General features: G+C 37.9%; 1 protein-coding gene across 17 annotated transcripts in view; it reads right to left on the reverse strand.

Annotated features, from left to right (window-relative positions):
* DST (dystonin) overlaps positions 1-24,199 on the reverse strand; it is a 336,699-nt gene that overhangs the window by 269,950 nt on the left and 42,550 nt on the right. The window lies entirely within an intron of this gene.

Consider the following 24,199-nt stretch of genomic DNA (forward strand, 5'->3'; position numbering starts at 1 on the left):
ACTCAGCATGTTATTTAAACTCAATAGTTATGATTTATAAAATATTGTTTACAAATTAACGGATTACCAGATATTGAGTCAATATTTTTATTAAACAGTCTATGTTTAAACAAATCACAACTTAGCATTTGTGAATAACATTCCTATGATCCCAGGAATGAAACATTGAAACAGCCTTCAGATTTCATTAATGATATAAAATATCACTTTTACTATATCACCTTCTGTTTGTTCTATAGGTGGACTTCTGCTCTAGGAAAAAAGAGTTTAATCTCACTTCATTAGAGTAATTCTATGCTGTACTTTGAATTTGACATCTTGATTTTGAAGTTGCCTGATCATTATTAGAACTTCTTGCCATCCAGAATAAAAGCAATTTATCTCTCGTAGCCATTTCCTTGACTCTTTCCTGCTAGCTCCTATTCAAGTTCTAAAGAAATACTTTATTGTCAAACTTGGTTGAAACTCTGACACCACAATACAGATAGTTCCTTCTTCCTGACTCTTTCAGTTCCTAATTTGGAGAAAACCATAATTTCTCATTACAGATGGTCCTCAACCATAATTGAGCTCAGAATTACGATTCTAAGTTGTTGCAGTTGTAAATTGAGGCATCATGTGAATGGGCCTCAATTTTCAGCAATTTTTGCAATGGTTATTAAGTAAATGCCATGGTTATTAAGAAAACTCTGCATTCTTGATAGGAAACTGGAAGTAAATGCCAGAAACCAGCAAAATACATACACACTGGCTCTTGCCAGATCCGAGGGGTTGCAATGACTGAGGCGAGACGTGACCTAACAGGTAACATTTATTCTAACCGGCTAACATTCCAACAACAGTCACAACAAGAGCGCTTCTCTCTGTTTGACAGTTCTTTTATACTGGCTGTCAAACGGCTGGCCAATCATGAACAAGGTAAGACTTCTCTTCCCACTAGGGGGCTGGATCCTGGAGCAGACTCAGTACACTACACCCCTTTCCACCTCGACCACACATGCGTAGTCCTGGAAATACGCCAGTCGACACCAGATCCGGCCTGATTGTCTGGGGCCTGGAGTCTGCAACTGCTCAGGTCGGGGGGGTTCTCCAGCTATCATTGGACTCTCGGCCCTCTCCATTGCTGCCAGGTCTGCTCATCCTGGACTAGTTTCTCCGGCTGCAGGTAAGTGATTGGGTTCCTTTTCGTCCGTGCATCTGTGCTCGGTTGACAGTGGGCTGTCTGGTGTTTGCTGCGTATTTTCCGGTGCTGTCTCGCTGCTCTGTTGTTGGTTTGAGATATCCCATCGGGCCCTTAGCTGATCCTTATGGCGACGCCATACTCGCCCTTGGCCCATATCCACCCTATGAAAACAGGGCCCGGTAAAGTCCACTACCCTCCCCGGTAGCCACAGAGGTTGACCTTCATAATTCCGGGCGTATACAGCGTCCTCTAAATAGAATGGCCGGTGAATGCTGTTGGAGTCAAAGGGTCTGCTAGGGGCGTGCTGGGAATGCAACCAATCTAGAGTGATCTGTAGCCTTCAGCCCATAAGCAATTCGGCCGGGCTTCTATTAGTGAGCTGGCACAGCGTTGTATGTTGTACTAACAAGTAATTGGCAACCCTCTCTTGCCAATCTCCGGGGCCCATTTTCCCTAATGCCTCTTTGGCGGATCTAACGGCCTGTTCCGCAAATCTGTTACTGGCCGGATGGAACAGGGAAATTAGGCAATGTCTAATTCCTAACCTGGCTAGGAGCACCTCAAACACTGTGGCTGTTAATTGAGGCCCATTGTCTGACACCAACAGGTCGGGCAACCCATGTGTGGCAATACTTTCCTGAGGGCTTTGATTACTGTTTCAGAAGTGATAGAGTGCATTAATAGGATCTCTACCCACTTCGAGTAGGTGTCTGCTATCACTAGGAATACTTGCCCCCGGAATGGTCCCACAAAATCGATATGTATGTGGGACCAAGGAGCCCTTGGTTCCTCCCATTCCTGGGCTTTTACTTTAGGCAGCATAAGTCTAGACTCCTGGCAGGTGGACAACCGTTCTGTGATATCCCTTTCAGCCTGGATCCACAAGTATAGCCGCGTAGATTGAAGCCACGCCAAGTGTCATTCGCGCTAAAACCCGGAGTGGACGCCAAACTTGACAAACTCATCTCCCAGGGCATTCTTGAGCCAGTCGATCATGCCCACTGAGATGAGTTTGTCAAGTTTGGCGTCCACTCTGGGTTTTAGCGCGAATGACACTCGGCGTGGCTTCAATCTACGTGGCTATACTTGTGGATCCAGGCTGAAAGCTACTGAAGTTCCATTGTATTTGCCCAACTTCTCATCGAAAACAGTGGGTACTTCCTTAACCAGTACGTCCAATTCTGATGATCTGATTGCATTGACCCCCTGGATGGTCAATCCTAGGGCTTCGAACCAATTAAGCCCTAAGAGGCTTGGCAAGGGCCTGTCAACAATCACTAATGACAGGCGACCCAAGAACCTTTTAAAAGTTACTCTGAATATCCCACTGCCAACAATGGGAATTTGGTTATCCTGATTTTCCTCACAACAGCAACCCTGTGAGATGGGTTCAGCTCAGAGAGAGAGAGAGACTGGCCCAAAGTCACCCAGCTGGCTTTCATGACTAAGGCAGGATAGAACTCACCACAGTCTTCTGGTTCCCAAGTCTGGTGCCTTAAGTGCTAGACCAAACTGGCTCGTCTTCTTTTTTTTATTATCTAGCTAAAAAAAGTATAGTCTTTTCCCAGCAGTACATGAACTGTATGCCAGTCTAAACCGATAAAATTGTGCATCTCCTGTTCACTGACTTTGTTTCCTGACAGTTTTTCACCCCAGGTGCACCATCTTGACTTTCTAATATAGTAGTTTCATTTACACTTAAAATAACTACAACAAAATAATATTTTCAATAATAATTCCAGTATCTCCTTACACTGCCTGCACATATTTTTTAAGGGTTGGAAAAGCTAGCTAAGTCTGACTTGGTTAATGCTGGATAGGAGATTACTAGAGAATACCGGTGCTCAATGTTAGACTGGGAAGCATCCTGTAGGAAAGCAGCAGCAATCCCCATTGCCTGGCAACAACTGCCTGGCAACCCCCATGAAATAATCAGGAGCCAAGTTCAATATCCACACTACTTTTTTCTTTCCATTGACAGTCCTGCATTTTATAGCTCCCCACCCCCACTTTCCTTACCAGCTACCACATTTCTCCCAGCATAATGTAACTATTTCCATTCATAATAATTATCCTTTTTCAATATGATTTTTAAAAATCAGTAAGATCAAAATAGGAATGTAGGATAGCTTTTTTGGTAACCCCCATCATGCTGAGCAGCTACATTTCAAACTAATGGCCACAATACAAAATATTTATTAAATTAATTAATTAGACCGGAAGCTTGGCAGTTTGAGACCCAAGCATCGCATGACAGGATGACCTCCCATTCTTTCCCCAGCTCCTGCCAACCTAGCAGTTTGAAAGCATGCAAATGTGAGTAGATAAATAAGTACTTTTTCAGTGGGAAAATAACAGTGTTCTGTCTGCCTCAGTGTATAATCATACTGGCAACATGACCACAGAAGTGTCTTCAAACAACGCTGGCTCCCTTGGCTTGCAAATGGAGATGAGCACCGCCCTCTAGAGTCGACCAGACCGCCCCTTAGACACAACCAGAAGGGAAACCTTTACCTTTAATTAATTAGAAGTGCAAAATTTTCCTTAAAAATGTAACATTAGATAAAGTTTACTGTTTAATGCCAAAGACTTTATAATGTTGTAATATTTGAAAGATGGCAAATAAAATTCAAAACATCTTGAAAAAAGTTTGCTAGGCAAATTTTCAAAATCTGCAATATTTATTTAACTATAACAATTTTCTGAACAAATTTCAGAAATCAGTGGCATAAAAATTTAATACATTATTTATTATATTTGGCTTTTCTAGAGCAGCGGAGCACAAAGTTGATTCCATATTGCCAAAATCAGCATTAGAAGAGTCTGACACCCCACCCCCACCCCCCTTGCATCAATTACATTAGATAGCAGCAGATGGATACATTTCACATATGCAGACTGTACTTTTACCAATCTGCAACTGTTAAAACCCCCTTGAAAAATCATTATCCAGATAATTCACCTGCTGAAAAGCCCCTCCGGCATATTCCATCCCTTTCATCTTAAATGGAGCATGACATCAAATGCATGGGTAGCTTTCTATATATTATTATTAAAGCTGAAACAAGGCTTCTCAGTAGCATGCTCTCTTTCAGCACTGTTTAATAGCTTAGGACATCTGTTGTAGGAAGGAGTTAAAAAGGGCTGATTTCCCAGGAACCAATTTGTAAACCGTTGTCCCCACTTTGGTTTTACGGTCTGCTGTGCTAATTTATTTTTCAGTCATTATGAGACAAGACTATGGAGAACTGGAACAGAGGAGGTTTGGAACACCTTACTTTCTAGATCCATTCCACAAAATGACTTTTATATAGTACTATCAAAATAACAACAGAAGCTGTCACTCAACAGCTCCAGTATGAGAATTTCAAACTTCATTTTACTATCCCAATGCTGATGGAAAATATAGAAACTTTTAGCAAAATAGCAGGATACTCTAGCCAAAGAATTTGTTGCAAATAAGTTACCCATCCATTTAAGGAATATCAATTCCACATTTGTACTGAATCTATTAAATATTTAGATGTCTATATGACAAAGGATATAGAAACATGTATTATAAATGCACTATAGAGATTTCTTCAAAAATCAATAGATGTGAGTCATTCAATTTCACCCTCTGAGGAAAAGTAAATGCTTTCAAAAATGAATGTTATTCCCAGATTAATCTGTATTCTGAAAGGAATTCCAGTTTATATATCTTGATAGTATTTTCAGAAAATGTAAATCTTTATTAAAAATTTCTCTGGAGTTCAATTTTGAAAATATCTTCATAGAAGATATAATAATTGGTGTTAATTTTCCAATTTGGGCAACTTTGGAAAATACAGATATAGCACCTTTGCCTTGGATGGACAGTGTTAGGATCTAAATATTCTAAACTGTGGTATCTCTCAAAACAACCGTGTTAAGTTAGAAAATTATGGAATCTAATAAAAAAAGTAGTTGACCCTTTTTTCCATGCCGAATTGACAACTTTAAAAATTGTGAGAAAGATAGTGATATGGAAAAACTGGATGGAAGCAGGGATATTGATTTGGCCCAACTGATAGATGATGAACTTGAATTTTTAATATAGGCTGTGTTAATAGATAAATATCATCTATCAGATATAACTTAATGGATATTTTTACAATTACGTTTATTAACAATGTTGTTTGGACCAGCAGTATTCTTAGCTTCTGAGACACCTGAGATACTAGAACAACTTTTATTAAATCCATTAAAACAAAAAAAAAATCTATTAGTTTTTTATAGATATTTGTTATCAATAAATCAGTTTGATAAGCAGATTTAAGAAATGACTGGAATAAAGAATTAGAGGTCGATTTACTCATTTCTTTATTTGTATCCTGCTTTTATTATTGTTACAAATAACTCAAAGCATATCCAACATACCTCCCTCCTATTTTCCCCACAAACTTGTGTTGAGATGGGCTGAGACAGAATGACTGGCCCAATGTCACCAGCCAGTTTTCAAGGCTAAGACGGGACTAGAACACAAGGTGTTCAGCTTTCTAGCCTGATACCTTCAATGCTAGACCAAAGTGTCTCTATACTGTCTATAAGAACATCTTAACTTCTATAGCAAGAGTGCTGATGGACCTCAAATTACAATTTAAATAATGAACATAATATTTAGAATTTATTGGACTCCATTATGTTTGTACAGAAAAGCACTGTTAAAATTGGCATTTTATTGGAGATATAATAAGGATAATGCTTCTTTAAAACACACTTTTTAGACTATTCTATATTTACCAAGTTTGGAGAGAAAGTTGTGATTTATAAATAACACAGTGTGATAAAAGCTAAAATTTTATGAGGATAATCTTTTGAATTATGTAACTAGTACATGAAATTTGAGAATCAGATAATGTAAATGGATGCTCTATGCCCTTACTGTGGCTAAAAGATTGATACTGCAGCATTGAAAGATAAATGCATGGCTCCATTTATTTAATGGATTAAAGACCTGATTGCACTTGCCACTTAAGAGCAGATTGCCCATAGACATAGAAATTGTATTGACACATAGAATGAAATATGGGACTTTTTCATAACAATATAGTGGGTTAAAAGATTGTTGTAAAAATCTGTATGTATATGTATTAAAATATATATGTATTTAAATAATATTTGCATTAGACAAGTATATATAGAATTGTAACTATTATTACAATGACACATTTTATTTTATTTTTTTTCATCGTTCTTTCACTTTTTGTGAAAAAAAGTATGTTTTTATGTGGGGGGGGTTTCTCTTGGATAATGTATATATAACCATTACTATTAGTTTTTTGTTTTTATTTTTTCTTTGTGTTAATTAAAAAGCAATAAAAACAGTCTGTATGGTGCTGTGGATTGAAAAACACCAAGGCTTCAATCCTATACATAGCTGACAATTAAGTATTGTGAATTCAGGTACAGGATTTTATAGTAACGTACTCAGGCAATGATTCTTAATAGGGATGAACAAAATTCATCATTTAAGGAATGAAATATTTCCTTTGCAATTTCCAAAGAGAAAATTATTCAGGACACCCCAGTCATGGTACTTGGAACTGCCAAAAACTCCCCAAAATGGCATGGAATAGGGAAAAACGAAACATTCCTCAGAATCTTGTTTTCCAATCAACAAATTTGATTTAACCTATCCTTGGGTAAAAACATTATATGCTGCAATCCATCAATTTATTTTCTTAAAAACTGGCATCATTTTGGAAATAAGAACCCACTTTTTTGTAATCCAAGAACAGTTATATATTTACAGGCCTTCTGTTATTTATCATGTATAGCTAGCATGTATCTGCCAACATGTCAGAAGCAGAGACATGGTTATGTGATAGGCTGTGCAGCTCAAAATGTTATCTATTTATATAACTCCTGCATTTTGTGTAAGAATGAAATCTGGTGCAGACCTGGCTTGAATAGCAGCTGCATTTTTTCTCTGCAAAGTTCTCAAAAATACAACTGTTTACAATTCTTCAAATAGCCAAAACAACAATTTCTCAAATGGATTATTTTCTTTTCTTTTCTTCCTCATTGTCAACACCACAGCTTTGTTTTCACTGAAAAATAAATGATAGAAAATATAATCTTCATTACATCAAATAAAAAATAAGTACTTTGAAAAACTGCTATTATGACCTTAAAGACTGCTGACTTGAGAAATAACCACGGTCAGGAAAAAATCAAAGTACTCCTGGTAATCACTAACAGAGGAGAAATATCTGAGATCAATTGAGTTGTCTCAAAACACTATTTGTGCTGAGTAAGCCAATGAAAAATTTAAATTAATCCTTGATGTTGTTAGCCTTTGATTAGATACAGAACTATAAGTGTGTGATTTGCTCAATGAATACCATAAAAAAGGTCACAAAATCAGGTCCAATCATATGGATGCTTCAACTTCTGACCATCACAACTTACGACTGAGATTCCAGTTCTAACTGCAATGGTTAAGATAAGAAATACGTGTAGATGACAATATAATATAACTATCAAAGTCAGGATACAACATGGTAAGGTTTGCATTATGATATTCTATTATTATTATTGCATTGTGTCTTCTATTATTATTAAGTTAGTAGCAAGTTTGTCTTTACAGTTTCAGTTTGTAGCTGACTCATGTCAGCATCACTATTCTGTTGTTTGTTGTTGCCCATGAAAATCTACTTCAGATTGAATGGTTGACTGCATTCAAGTATGGAGCCTCTTTATTTTTTACACTTCAATCAACTCCCATAATTTTCAGCCAACATGTCTAGATGGCAGGGGCTTAGTATTTCGAGAAGGGATTTGTTCTTGCTTGCTGGACTTGCACTGACAACAGGATTACAATGGTAGCATGTTGGCATTAAATGCTTGTTATAATTTCAATACTGACTATAAAGGCTGCCATTCTTCCAATTTAGGATAGTATACATAATGCTCCCATTTCTTATTTTTCAACACAACAATCTTGTGAGGTAGGTTAGGCTGCAAGAGAATTACTGGCACTAAAGTCACTTAGCCGGTTTCTGTGCCTATAAACTCATGGTTTTTCCTGGTTTCTAATCTAGCATTTTCATACCTACACTAAACAGACTTTCTAATATTCCTGTAAGCACTGGGGCCTTTCATATTTTTAAAACAATATTCAGGCAAGTATTTCTATCTTAAATTTTACCTAAAACCCATTGAAAATGATAGCATGACTTTATCAGTTTGGTTTTCTCTCCAGTTCCCAAGCATACACATCAAACACTTGAATAATCTGAGCTGCTGAAAACTTTTAATTGAATATTTACAATTAAAAATAAATAAAATGTATATCAGCTACTTCAAACTGAGCCAGCACGCAAAGCCATGCCTCCTTATGTTTGCTGACCAAGCATCAGTTTAAATTACATAGGACAGAGTGCTAAAAGGTCTCTGTCGGTCTAGCAATTCTGAAAACAGGAGCAAATGTCAGAGTAATGGCATTAAGCAGAATGTCACACTGTTATTTTCCATGTCTACAGTAGCAACCTGTTTTCAAAACCCTACCCTTTTTTCGTGTTTTTTTTAATCTATGTAAGGTAATTTGTATTTTTATATTATTTATTTTTAAAGTTAATCTTATATATAAATGTCCCTAATGCAAGCTTGACAGGTTATTAGCTAAAAGCTACTCAGTACAGTTAGGTTGCAAACTCAGCAGTCGGTCACCTGAGGCCCTTGGCCTAATTGTCTGCAGCTCTCAACCCAATTTTAAAATCCTCTCGCAGCAGCTTTCTGTTTATGCTCTGCAGCCAGTGACCAACAGAATGGACATCTTGGCACACGACTTTGAAAGCCGATTTGCTGTAAGGTAGTGGACTAGAAAGGGGAGACTGTGACTTGCAGGCCTCCCTTAGACATGAAAGCCGGTGATTTTGGACCTCTCACAAGGTGATGTGGAGGCAGGAGTCTTATTATGTACACCCAGTGGAGTTGTGCAAAATGAAAACATGATTTAAATCAAATAAATGTATATTTGGTTTTGACTCTCATTTTAGACCGTAGCGAATTACTCCTGTAATACAGTTCCTGTCACGAAAAAGAAAGTGCTACCTATCCTTCCCTTTAAATAAAATAAATGTAGTGCTGGGTCTAAATGTTAGAAAACAAGGAGAAACAAAGCATCAATAAGGCTTGACTGGATTTCAAAATTGAGTTGTGTTTTATTTCATATGCCCTGTGTTTACTGGTAGATAGCTAGGCACAATAGAGCAAATGCCTGGGATTACAGGTAGTCCTTGATTTACAACCACAATTAAACCCTAACTTTTTTTTGCTGAGCAATGTAGTTGTTAAATGACTTTTGTCCCATTTTACAAAATGTCTTGCCACAGTTAAGTGAATGACTGAAGTTGTTAGTAACTTGATTAAGTGAATCTAACTTCCCCATTGATTTGCTTGTCAAAAGTTCGTAAAAGATGATCACATGACTTTGGGACAATGCAACTGTCATAAATACATGCCAGTTCCAATTTTGACCATGTGGCCATGGGTGCTTCAACAGTTGTAAGTGTGAAAAATGGTCATAAGTCACTTTTGCCCTTGTAAGTTCAAACCGTCACTAAACGAATGGTTGTAAATAGAGGCTACCTGTACTTTTTTATGCAAATGCTTCCGAGTTTAGTCTAGTGAGAAAAAAAATTCCCATTTAAATTAAAAACTAAGGTGACTGGAGATAATATAGATGCAACAAAGCATCTTTTACTGGTACATACAGACTACAGTGAGCATTGGGCTCCTTGCTAACCGTAGAAGAGTCCAGAACAAAGCAATGTTACAAGATATATATGTTTGTTACAATACATAGGGAAGATAAAGAAAATATTGTAAATTATAGTGTGACCTTTACATTGGAATGTCTTTGATTAAACATTGAGGGTGACCTTGGATAGTGCCCCTGCATTCCTCCATATACAATCGGGGTTCTATCCTGCCCAATGCTATCATTCAGTACTGTAAACAATAGCATTCATTGTGTTCCATATGCTTCCTCCTTTCACACCATTCTGTTCATACTCTAAGGACAGCAGTTTGGTTTCCGTTATCTGTCTCCAGTCCAAGGTCACAGCTCTAGCCTTTTGTTTCTGTGTGGGATTTTACTACAATCCTGCTTTCATTAATGCACAAGCCATTTCTAAATAGTGAATAAAATCCTAATTACATTAAATAATGTGTAAATGAATATATCTCTACATCCTATTTCCTCCTCTCCCCCTTTTCACTTGGGTCTGATGCCACTGTTTATTTCAGGAAGTGCAAAATGAACAGGTTCCATAACAAGAGGACTCAGACATTATACCAGTGGTGAAATCCACATTTTTTTACTATCAGTTCTGTGGGCGTGGCTTGGTGGGCATGGCGTGGTGGGCATGGCAGGGGAAGGATACTGCAAAATCCCCATTCCCACCCCACTCTGAGGCCAGCCAGAGGTAGTATTTGCCGGATCTCTGAACTACTCAAAATTTCCACTACCAGTTCTCCAGAACCTGTCAGAACCTGCTGGATTTCACCCCTGCATTATACAGATACATGCCAAAAGTACAAAAATGTTAATAGTAAGTCCACGGGAAAGAAACCCTTTCATCTATCTCTTATTAGAAATATATGAAAATAATTTGTATTCTAGATCGCCTTCTCTTGTTGGTGTGCTACCCATTTCTTCTGAAAGCTATGAAACCAGTTGTGAAATATTTTAATATCAGTTCTTGGAATATTTCAGACCATACTTCCAAAGTAAAAAACAGCTTTTCTTAAAATTTTACAGAATTGTTTGCTGGACAACACTCAAGAATCCTCAGACAATGTGCTTGCAGGATACACAGAGAAGACACTGATGTTAATAGCAGTATTTGATCTTGCAAATTGCCACATGTGATACAATAAGGGAAATTTTTCATCCGTTCTTTTATCTTTTTTGTGAGATTGGCTGGTAGACATGGATTTTAAATATTATTATTCTGGAGATAATTTTTGACCATGTACATCAAATATTTTTGTTCATCTGGAATGTGGGAAGAATTTTTAAAAATCTATTACAGGTAGCAAGCAGCTAATTAAAGCTTGGAGTTCTCTAGATTTAAAAAAACAAAACCTAAGAAATATATCACATATTACAGTTGGTATAAATCACAGTATTTTTAATGGACTGATGGTCTCACTCAATGGCTAAATCTACATATGCATTATTAATTCTTAACATGTTACCGTATATGAGCAGCCAATTGCAGTTTAATCAATAAATCACAGTTAAACAAACCAGGGGTTACCATATCTGAATGATACTATAATTTCTGAAATACTAATGTGGCAGGGGAGGGTTTGACTTACCTTTACTACCAGTTTGCATCATGCCCACGAGCGAGCTCTCGCTTTGCTCGCTCGCTCTTCTGCGCATGCACAGATCAACTTTGATGACATCCGGGTCAGTGGGCGGAGCCTCCCGCCGGTTTTACTACCGGTTCTTGCAAACCGGTCCGAACTGGGGGCAACCCACCACTGTAATGTGGCCTAAAAGCAGTGAACAAAATTCTAGCTGTTTTCTTATATGTAGCTGACAATATCTACAGCTTGCCTGAGAAAGATTCTCGAAATGGATGCAAAATGACTATCCTTTTTCTTGCAACACTGAGACAGGAACATCTTCACACTGTCACCTCAAGAATAATAATACTTACTGCAAAACCAAGTAAGTAAAACAGGTTTCTAAAAACACAATTTTCTTGTCATGCTCAAACCATAATTTCTGTAATTCCAAAATACGTGAACCATTGTAACTCTTGACTGCCACACTCCCTCAGTTTGAGTAGGCAGAGAAAGTCAATGAATCAGCAACTGTTTTAGTTTGTGTTGTGGAGAATAACAATACAAACTGATGCTTTCAATCTTGTAAAAAGCTGAAGACGGGGTGGGATGAAAAATAGGAAAAAGAAGCACCATAATGCACTGTTTCCATGCCTGTGAACCATTAATAACAATGCTATTTGGCATTAATAACAATGCATATTTGGCATGTGTGATCAGAGAAGTGCTTATAGTAACTTGAGAAAGTAACAGATCACTAATGGGTTATGTTCCAAATAGAAGAACCTGATGTGATGAGAAACATTTATACCTTTCTCCTCTCTCATTTTCCATTCAACAATCTACAAAAGAATGTACAAAAAATAACTTTTTTATTTGTACTTTGGCTGTTGGTTGAACAATTTATAAGATCATTTTCATATTCCCCTAATTCTGAAGAGAAAGAAAATTAAGCTGTTCTGCTCATTTAAAAAAAATATATGAGGAAATGGAAACGAACTTGTTTCTTTTGGAAGAAGACTCAGTGGATGTTGTTCCTAGATTTTAAAAACATAAGTCAGGTGTGCTTGTAATGACCATTTGCTTCTGGCTATATACACTATTTCTTTAATAAATAACTAGATACTTAATGGACATCTGCTGCCTCTCCTATTCTAAATTTATCATCCAGTCTCTAGAGTCCAACCCTTTAGATTCCTGAATCTGCGGTGGTGAAATGTACAGACATCTGGTCTCTATCTTTTCTACTGTTCCTTAACCCAATTCTTAAGATCAGTGGTGCAAATAGTATATGTTGGAGCATTATATGCTCCATGTACCTCTGCTCTTTCTTCATCTCCGATGCAAAATCTGAAAGAAATGGATGCCCCACATACAGCAACGTATACAGAACTCAACCTGTGGAGCGTTGTTTAAAGCAAGCTCAAGTCTGTATTGCTGAGAACACTTATTGAATTCAGTAGGGTTTGCTTCTCAGTAGGTATAGATATTCTGAAAGGGAGAAGGGCTCGGGTGTCTTTGTGAAGCCTTTAACCTATTCCCTGGAGACCCCAGGGATAAATGAAAACACAACTCTTGCAATATTTATGCAGAACAAATAATTTCAATAAATACAGCTCTGCAATCCAGAAAAGGCAAAGATAATCCTTGCTAATCCTCTGTGCATGCAGCAAGAATTCCCAGAATTCTCAAACTGAGTTTTCAAGAGACTCTGGGCTCCAGGATGACTATTTGACCTAAGAGTCTGACTGAGTTGTCCTCCTCACACTAACAGACTAGTGTGGTTGATATGCCATAGTTAAGCCTAATGTGATATATCTGACTTGTGAGCAGTATGGTTTAATAACCAAGTTACTGAAATTATAAAAAAATCTGTAGAGTTATATAAATATGGTTTTCTGTAAGTTTATCTAATTCTACTTCATTCAACAAATTAAAGAAAAAATACCAAGGCTTAATGTAACCGGATATTCTACTCATCATTAAAGCAGTTATTCCCCCCCCCCCCCAAGAATTTATCCTCTCTTTTTCCTAAAAAGAATTCTGCCACACTAAAAAAAAATCCTCACCATACTATTTCACCACCTTTACTAATCCTAAGAAAAGTACTAGCCCAATATGGACCTTTCGTATTTTTCTTATCCTCAGTATCTTTACCTCAATGGTGAAATCCATTTTTTTTTACTACCGGTTCTGTGGGCGTGGCTTGGTGGGCGTGGCAGGGGAAGGATACTGCAAAATCTCCATTCTTACCCCACTCAAGGGGAAGGATACTGCAAAATCCCCATTCCCTCCCCACTCCTGGGGGAAGGATATTGCAAAATCTCCATTCCCACCCCACTCTGGGACCAGCCAGAAGTGATATTTGCCGGTTCTCTGAACTACTCAAAATTTCCTCTACCGGTTCTCCAGAACCTGTCAGAACCTGCTGGATTTCACCCCTGCTTTACCTCTTATTTTTATATTAATTATATTTTTTCAAAACTAGAATTGTTTTTTACCATTTGTCTGGAAAATCCATTACGCTGAAAAATGGGCTCCCTGTCAGCCTCCCAGATATTTTCTTAGCATTGCCCAGAAACTTAAGAGGTTTTCCAAAAATAATAAAATAGAAAAACTGCAATGTGTTTTTTCAGTGAGATTCTTTTTTAATACAGGTTGTCTTCAACCTACAACCACAATTGAGCCCAAAATTTCTGTTGTTGTGAGACATTTGTTAAGTGAGTTTTGCCCCATTTTATGATTTTTCTTGCCACAGTTGTTAAGTGAATCATTGCAGTTGATAAGTTAATAGCCTGGTTTGTTAAGTGAATCTGGCTTCCCCACTGATTTTGCTTGTCAGAAGGGTGCAAAAGGTGATCACATGACCTTGAGACACAGCTACAGTCATAAGTATGAAACAGTTCTGAACCAGCTGAATTTTGATCACATGATCATGGGGATGCTACAAAGATTGTGTGAAAAATTGTCATATGTCACTTTTTTCAGTGCTATTGTAGCTGAATGGTCACTAAATGAACTGTTGTAAATCGAGGATTACCTGTAGTTACTCATTTTTCTCATATTTTTTTCCTGACTATATGGTTGGAAACTCAAATGAAGCCAAGGTGGGTAAATGCAAAAATTATGGGATTTATTTATCAGTTGATAACTCAATCTTATCAATAAAGCTGTCCATCTCACAAAATGTACAATAACAAATCATATTAAACAATATGAAATAAATATTCTACAATTTAAAAACAGCTATCGGTTTCCATTAAAACACTTTTTAAACTGCTCCTATACTCAATTCAGCTTTGCTTAGTCTAGCCTCCTTTCTTCTATTGTCCAAAAAGCCTTTTCTATTATAGGTAGTTCTCGACTTATGACCATTAGTTCAACAATTGTTCAAAACTGTGACAGTGATATGCGCGGGGGACTTGGGAGTGGTCCGTGAAGTTGTGGCTACTACAGTTCTCTACAAACAAAACAAAACCTCCTTAAAAAAACAGAGCTCCCTACAGTCTGGCAGAGTACTACTTCCTAGGAAAATAGCACAAATTTGCCCTGAGGCCAGCAGCCTCTGTAAGAAAGCTGAGCCACACATCACATCAGTCAGGCTCCTCTGCAAAAACAAAAAGTATGTTTGGTGTTGCTGGGCCCTGGAAATGGCTGAGAATCAGGCCAAGCCCTGCAAATCTCTCAGGTGGCTGGATGGGAAGTAGGCCTCAGCCTACAGGGTGTAAATACCCTCTGTGTGCCAGTTGCTTCAGCTGGCCAGCTTTAGACTCCCTTGCCTGGCTGAATAGCTGGCTTGGGAGCAGGCCAAGGGAACCCTAAAGGATAGGGAGCAGAGCACCAAGGGCCTCAGGGGTGGTGAGGCCATGGGAGGCCCAGGCAGCCAGGCCTGGATCTGTGCTAGGCCTTCAATGGTACTCCATATTCCATTAAAGGACCCATGTTCATTTAAGAATTGCATTAGGAAGAGCAGGGGTGGGGGTGGGGGGTTGTCATGAAATGAGATGCTTTGTTTAATGGCTCTCACAATATGCAACCATAATGGGCAGGCTCCAGTCAAAAACTACCACCATCCACTCCCAGCTGTGATTCTAAATAAGATTAACAGGCAACAAAAGCAATAAATAGTAATAATAAGCAATAGTGGCACAAGGACACTATAATTCAGGGGTGAAATCCAGCAGGTTCTGACAGGTTCTGGAAAACCAGTAGCGGAAATTTTGAGTAGTTCAGAGAACCGGCAAATACCACCTCTGGCTGGTCCCAGAGTAGGGTGGGAATGGAGATTTTGCAATATCCTTCCCCCAGGAGTGGGGAGGGAATGGGGATTTTGCAGTATCCTTCTCTCGGAGTGGGGTGGGAATGGAGATTTTGCAGTATCCTTCCCCTGCCACGCCCACCAAGCCACACCATGCCCACCTAGCCACGCCCACAGAACCGGTAGTAAAAAAATTTGGATTTCACCACCGCTATAATTGCACCTGAAGACAATCTAGCTCAATCCATGCAGGCATGGTCATTCCAAGGGGTGGGGGACCAACAAAAAACACACTCAAACTCCAGGCTTCTGCAGAAGGGAAAATTCAGATCTTCAAAGACTTATTAAATGCCAGCAGGATCAAAGCCAAATGAATCTCAGGGGAGTATATTCTTGCAAACTACTTTGGTTAGATGAACTTTTCCAGCTAGTGTGCTCACTTAGCTTTCTTAGTTAATCCAGTCCTTTCACTATTAAAGAATGATTCTGTAATTAATACAGAATACAGCTAAGTAATTATTTTAAATTCTAACAGAGACTAGAAATAATCTCAAATACTTGACAAGCATGAAGCTATATTGTATATTGTACAATGAATGTGGAATTATGAAACATGCAAGAATAAACATTTGCTCGTCCTCTGGATACAGAATTATAGTTGAAAATTGTAAAATTCTCACTATATTGCAGTAATTTATATAAATCATTTATACATTTTAATTTCATAATAACCAAAATTTGAACAACAAAATATTTTGTTATCCTTCCCAGATTTTCTATTATGTAGGAAATTACCCTTGCAGGATTACTTTCTTTGTGATGAAAGAAATAGTGAAAGTACCTAATAATAACTTATATTGAAGTATATAAAATAAACCCTGAGAGGCAGATAAGGCAAAATTTTAATCTTCAGCCGCATCAATTTCTTTAGAATTGTTACCATCTTGTTATCACCACAGCTCTTACTTTCCAGGTAGATGAAGAACTCATACTTTTCTTTGGCTGGCCACTGTGAAACTGCTTTATCTCTGTATTTTACCATACTAAATATGTATTGAGTAGGAAGCAATTACCAAATATGAAACCCATTGATGCTCATCCAGACAAGTATCATTTGCTATTAATTTCACAAACACCTAAAAAGATTAATTACTCACTTGTACCAAACATTTACAATGGTGCTGGTAGAAATGTTCATATTCAAGAGCTTTTTCTCGTACAAATGTTAACCTCAAGAAGCATTTCAAAGATTTGATTTTATTTGAAAATATTTACGTACTATACTGTAAACTTTAAGGGTAGTTTCTAAATATAAATTAAAATATATCAAGCACATTTTAAAAAGCACAAAATCTTACAGTGCATTTTAAAATTCTTTTCAATGGCAATGTACAGTATTCATTTCTTGTTCACATACCTCTCTATGAAAGATCTGTTGTTCCCACATTCTCTCTATAGGCATCTCAAGCTGTTGCAAGCGCCACATGAGAATGAATTGATTAGCCTAAGGGCTGCATAGCTGAAGCCTTTTCATACATTGATATAAAAGTCAAAAACCAAGAAAACGATATGCATCACAGTATGTCATTAAACATAACCGATGAAAATTAAAAACCTTACTATATCCTAAATCAGCTGTTCTTCCTGTCTATGAAATCCAGATCTGAACTAGATTAGTTTCCTCCCATCCATTTACCACTTGACCAATAATCCACTTGACCAATAAACATATCCCAAAATTCAGAAATGCTACATTTAAATACTCTAACAATACATTACTTCTTGAATAGATATATAAATTACAATGAGAGTAGAGAAATTAAGATCTAACCTAAGCAAGAATAAATGTTGCTATGCCTTTCCATATTTAAAGTGTTATTTTTTATCATCCCATCTATGCTATACTTGGTCAAGTATTGGGGGGAAAGGAGAAGGAAGGAATATTATATGTGTCTATTATATTCAGTTATTTATAAAAAATAAAGACTGGATTTTTAAAAATCTAATAGTAAATAAGCAAATTAAAAATGATAGAAACAGGAGAACAAGAACTTTTACTTCATATGAAATTGATTTCTTATGGCTGGAATCCATAAGAGCAAATACTGTAGCATAGGATAAAGGGGGAAGGAGGGAGGGGGGAGAGAGGGAGGGAGGGAGGGAGGGAGGGAGGGAGGGAGGGAGAGAGAGAGAGAGAGAGAGAGAGAGAGAGAGAGAGAGAGAGAGAGAGAGAGAGAGAGAGAGAGGGAGAACCATCACCATCCCAACATACACAAAATTTCTGTTTAAAATGCATTCCTTACATGCTCTTGTGCATTACATAGTTACCAACAATTTAAAATGTTCATGTTTCAGATTCATAATGTCAAAACATAAGATATTTCTTGTTCACAACATGCCGCTGCAATTTCTAAGAATGCATAAAGAAATCCTTGATGCATGAAGTAACAATTATCCATTCAACATATGGCTGCAAACCCACAATTCTTATGATTCAGAAGGCACACAGGGCGTCCATTAAGAACCAGCAAAGAAGAAACATTTCTCCCAAGTATGAGGCTAAGCTAGCCCATTAGAACATTGCTAGTGGCTGCTATCCTGCCCTTATGCACTTAAACCATAATAAAATCAATTGCTAGCACTTAAACATCTCTGACTCACTGCAAAAATAAAACCACCGAATCTTGGCAAAGTCAGACTAATGGTAACTAGACTGCTCTAGGATTCGAGAGATTATGATCCAGAGTGTGCAATTTTTGAAATGGTAACTTCCTGAAAGTAACCAAATTTGGTGATACTACGCATGCTTTGTCCTAGGACAGTGATGGCTAACCTTTTCCGGACCAAGTGCCCAAAGCACGTGCACATGTGCGCGCCTGGACCCCCAAAACATAATGCGTGTGCAGCCCCATCCATGTGCCCCACCCCCCACGCATGCATACACAGTCCCCCATACGCGCGCCACCTCTGCGCAGAAGAGACCTGATGACTAGCTGGCCGATGGGAGGCACGCACGCATGCGCAGTGGAGTTGACCTGGGGCGATGGCTCGTGTGCCCACAGAGAGGGCGCTGCGTACCACCTGTGGCATACGTGCCACAGGTTCGCCATCACGGTCCTAGGAGCATATTTCAGAACTGCAATGCTGTTAATGGTTAAGATTCAATTCAACAGTTTGGTAATATGGAGGCAAGCCATAAAAAATTTGGTGGCAAATAAAACAAAGGTCAATATTTAAGTGTTCTATGTGAACCTAGAGCTAGCAGAAATATAAATTAAGCGCAGGACAGATCAACGTGATGTGCAACATGGTAACTTGGAGGGTAACCATGGCAAAAGAATTGGAAGATCATCTGTATTCTTCTTATTACTGCCATACTAGAGTTGTGATATGACAGTACTGTATTGTCAATCACATAAAGAATGGTTCTATATACTAAATATCTTATAATGCTAGTTCAATAGCGCGCTTTAGAGGTTTCTTTTAATCAAAGGAACAGTAAATCCTGGAAGTGAACAGCATCAAAATGGTAGGTGTGACCAGGCAAGTGAAGCTCTGTCTCTTTTAAATGTTGCCATGCAAATTGCATGCATGTAAAAAGGGGCAGAACTTTAGATTGCCACCCATTACATCTGGCACTTTGATCCTCTTGAGGGCCCCTCACCCCACTGCAGACACCCTTGGGATTATGATTTCATTTTAAGATCTATGTGTGCTATGTAAATGTTAAATGCCTTGTTTAAACAACATATTCAAACAATAATTACAGATTTACCAGCAGTTGTAGATTAAGATGGTTATCAAAATGATTTGGAATTGCAACACCTCAGTGCTATTCATTAAAGTGATCTGTCTTATTTCAAATGTCTTTCAGATGTATTTATTTTGCAACTGCTTTAAATGTTGATTGTAACACTTGATGAATATATTTTTACTGGTTAGCAAATAGGGACAGGGTGAGGAAGAAAAGATTACAACGGAAATTTTGGTATCCATGTGTGGTAACAGAAAATAAGCTATAATGTGAAATATGGACCATACAGCTATCTTATTGAAATGGAAAAAAGTATATGCAAAACTTCAGAATTTCTGTAATATGATCGACCTAATGTAGTTGTGAAGCAAGAAATATTTCATACTAAAATGGCTTTTTTCCAATATTCTTCCGCATTTTGATTCTTTATATCAGGAGTGTTAAACTCGATTTCATTGAGGCCCGCATTGGGGTTGTTTGACCTCAGGGGGGCGGGGTGGGTGTGGACAGAGTGGGAGTGGGCATCTCGACGTCACTTGTGTCGGGGGTGCCTGTGGTAGCCCGAGCACTGTGCTAGCAAAAATGAAGCTCAGAAGGTTTGCGTGTGGCCATCCCAAGCTCCTTTTTCACTGGCAGAGGCACTGTGGACCGGTCCGTTACTTTTTCCAGGGCAGCCCCACAGGCCAGATCTAAGCACCCCAAGGGCCGCCTGGGGGCCTTGAGTCTGACACCTCTGCTTTATATCAAGCTACAGGATAAACAGGAGAAAATGCTTTCTTTTCTCGGCCAACAGTTTTTAGATATTCTCATAGTTAATCTTACCAGGCTATTCCCAGATAGTATAAAATGAGCAATTTATCTCCCATGTTAAGTGGTTGAAGTGATTAATCTTGTGGTTGTTATCATGAAAATCAATGAAAGCTCTGCCTAAAATAGGCACATCTAGCATTTGTTTTGTTATAATCGTCACTAATTATCTTTGCAGCTAGATTATTTTTGGATTTACCAGTATACTTTCTTGAATAAGTCATAATTAAGCTATTTTTGCTCTGCTAAGGCGCTATAGTCACAAACATGGTTACCTGGAGGCAAAAGAATTGTTAGACCATCTGTATTTTCATTACTGCCATACCAGAGTTGTGATATGACAGTACTGTATCTGTCAATCACATAAGGAATGGTTCTATATACTAAATCTCTTATTATGCTAATTCAATAGTGAGCTTTATTTAGTCAAAACTAAGTTGCACATGTGTGTGCTCTATAAACCATCATTCCAACTTGTATGTATGGAGAGCCCTACGTACAGATTCCCAGTCTGTATGACCAAGAAAGGGCCATAGGTCTGGGTAAGGCTATCCTAATTCAGCCATGCACACAGAGGTCTGCTGCCTGCTCCTCGCAGATGAAGAACAGAGCTAATTTTAGCTCCAACTGGTATAAAATGTCACAACCAGCATAACTGGGTACTGTAAGTTCATCTTAGAGTAATGAGGTTTCAGGCCCATCACAGTAATCTTTTAAAGAAATTAACAGGCAGATCATGTATTTTTGCTATTATTTTTTAAGCACCTGTATTTATTTAGAAATACAACAAAAGTAAAATTACCCGATATTAAATGTAATAAAAAGCTTGCTTACTCTAATCCTTTGATTAACTGAATCAACACATTTCTACAAATCATGTTCTGCAGTTATATTCTGCAGTTTCATTCCTAATCAAGATTATTTAAATATCGCTTTCACATTCTGTGCTATGGGAATCTCACATTGCCAAGACTATCAAGAGGGTTTTTTTTTAAAAAAGGTTGCAGGCAAAGAATACCACTCCAATGTAAAATATCTATTAAAAATCAATGGCTGGAGTCTTTAGTTGTAAGTTTATTTTCCAGATGATACCTGAACCTATTGTTTCAGTTGTTCCAGTTATCTATGAAAATAATCAATGGCAATGGCTATCTTTGCATATGGATAACTGTAGAATTATTTCTCAACACTAAGATAAGACTTACAAAAGCAAGAGAGCTCTGCATTCACCTTTGACTTCCAAAGTATTAAGCCACTAATATAAAATACAGAAAAAAGGGGTCTCATTTTTATTTTAGAAATATATTTTTAAATCTTCAAGAAATACAGCAGTAATTCTCCTGTGGCAGAATTCTGTTCAGTGAGCTTTGATTCTCAAGCTTATTTGTTGTGCATCAACACACTGATGCAAATCTGAAGAGGTTTTTTTTCTAAAGAGATCCTCAGGTTTTGTCATAACACACCCTATATCCGTGATGGCGAACCTATGGCACGTGCCAAAGGTGGCATGCAGCGCCCTCTTTGATGGCACGCGAGCCGTCGCCCCAGTTCAGCTTTGCTGCGTATGCGCGTGCGCCTCCCACCAACCAGCTGGTCTTTGGGTCTCTGCCGTGCATGCACGGGGGTAGGGGGCGTGCACATATGCGTGGGCGTGGCGCATGCAGGGTAGGTGCACACGCATAAATGGGGGCACATTTAGGGGGCCATGCACGCAAGCATGCAGAGGCGGGGTGCATGCAAGGGGCTGCGCGTGCATTGCATTTGGGGGGGTTCAGGTGCACATTCACCCACACGCACGCGTCTTTGGGCACTCGGTCCAGAAAAGATTAGCCATCACTGCCCTATATCTTACTGTTTCTTTTGGCAAGATGTATGCAAAGTAAACGAAAACCAAAACTTAAGAAATCCATTGTATCACACTGAACAATATTAATCCTGCAAAGTCCAAATATTTTAATATTACATTTTACAGTTTATGATTTAAATAGTATTCTCTTTTGCTTTTAAAAATTGAATATAAAATCTATTGCATGAAATATTTTCTCCCAAAGGGAAAAAAATCAAGGTGTTGTCTTTTAAAAATATTCCAGGCATGCAGAGATATGAATTCATAGATGTTACTCTTTTAACCAAGAGTTCATATAAGTGTACTTAACTTTAAAACATATTACAGGTATACATTATAGGAAAATATACTTTTAAGTTAGTAACTCTGTAGGTAAAAGTATTTTTGATCTTGTTGCTTCAGACAATGAGTGGGAGAGAAAATTCAGCACTGTCTTGTATCAGTTGGGCTTCACCACTTAAATTAAGTGCCTAGTTCTCTGACTGAATGCATCATATTAAACTATACTTTAATCATGCTGTATTGCAGGCATGTCAAACTGGTGGCCCACGGGCCAGATGCATCATGTGCAGGCCACGCCCACCCCAGCTCCATGAAGAGAAAAAATGTCGTGATACATCACCTGACAGCAACATGACGCCACGAGTTTGACACCTGTGCTGTATTGCATAAATTAAAACTGAATTTATGTTAAATTATTATCATAAATCGTAATACATGAACCACAGTGGCTGGAACCAATATGTAAACATTGATTCACAAAGCACATGTGTATAATATAACTTGCTTTGGTACTGGATGAAATTTTGTGTTTTCTTAATCATGCATATTAGGCAAACTCAGACATTATGACTTAGCATTCTCTATAACCCCCGGTAGCCTTATTCATCTAACATTCCAGATTAGTTGTTTGGGGGAAATCTAGCTTGAAATGTTAGATGAGTAAGGTCAGCTGGGTTCATAGAGAGAGCTAAGTCATAATGTTTTAGGAATGTCTAGCCCCCGAATCTTCTTTCATTGGTGGTGTTACTTGGAACTTTGACATTGAGTTTGCCTAATAATTGTCCAAACTCAACTCTTCCTATAAGTTTCCAAACCTCAGTTGCAGCTCTCTATATGATCTGAATCAAAACAGAATTAATGTCTTATGAGCCCTGCTGGTGCGGTGGTAAATGTGCAGTATTGCAGGCAAACTCTTCCCACCTCCTGATAGTCCTTCTAACCCTGTCCCTATCATTATCCCCAATTTATTCCTTTGCACCATACTATTCAAAATAAAGGCTACAAAGATTTGGTGGAAATATCACCATCAATGTATGAACAACTAGCTGTCAGAAGGTCCTATCATCAAATAAGGGCATAAACCTTCATTTGAACCTTTGATGGATTAGTAGCTAATTCCATGTTTGCTAGTTTCTTGCTTTGGATAGCGGGATCCTTATATCTCACTAATACTTTAAATGACTTTATCAGATCATTATACTATGCTCATATTACAGATTTAATGGTGGGAAATGAGGCTGAGAGATCACGGATTGCCATGACCATCAGTCCCAATTAAACTGAGAGTTGCTGAAATGTTTTATTCCAAAGAAACTGATTCATAAAAGACATTTTCTAAATGTGAGCTCATTTGAAGGATAAACTTTTAATTGGTGCATATTTTCAACAAAATTGGATTGGTTCTCATCTCCAACTATGAAAGGAGAGAATAAATTTAATTAACAAGCTTCTGCCATTTCAGTATAACTGGTCCAGGTCTCATGATAAAATCATTATTTCAACTCAAGGGCATGTATGACTAATAAATACATTGTAAATGAATTAAAAGTACATGCAAATATGTTGCAAATAAAAAAATCTATGCCCACATATTTTCACATGACTCTACTTCCCTAATGAAACTCTCAAGAATACACTCTGAGACTACTGGGGTTTTTAAGCTAAATGTTTCATTCAAGACATGGTTTTGTTACATCATAATTTAAATATGGTATCTTCTTCTGTCACTTTGATTTTGAACCACTG

This window comes from Pantherophis guttatus, chromosome 1 (genome assembly GCF_059756535.1).
Source record: "Pantherophis guttatus breed Tessera chromosome 1, ASM5975653v1, whole genome shotgun sequence".
In the NCBI taxonomy this organism is placed as follows: domain Eukaryota; kingdom Metazoa; phylum Chordata; class Lepidosauria; order Squamata; family Colubridae; genus Pantherophis; species Pantherophis guttatus.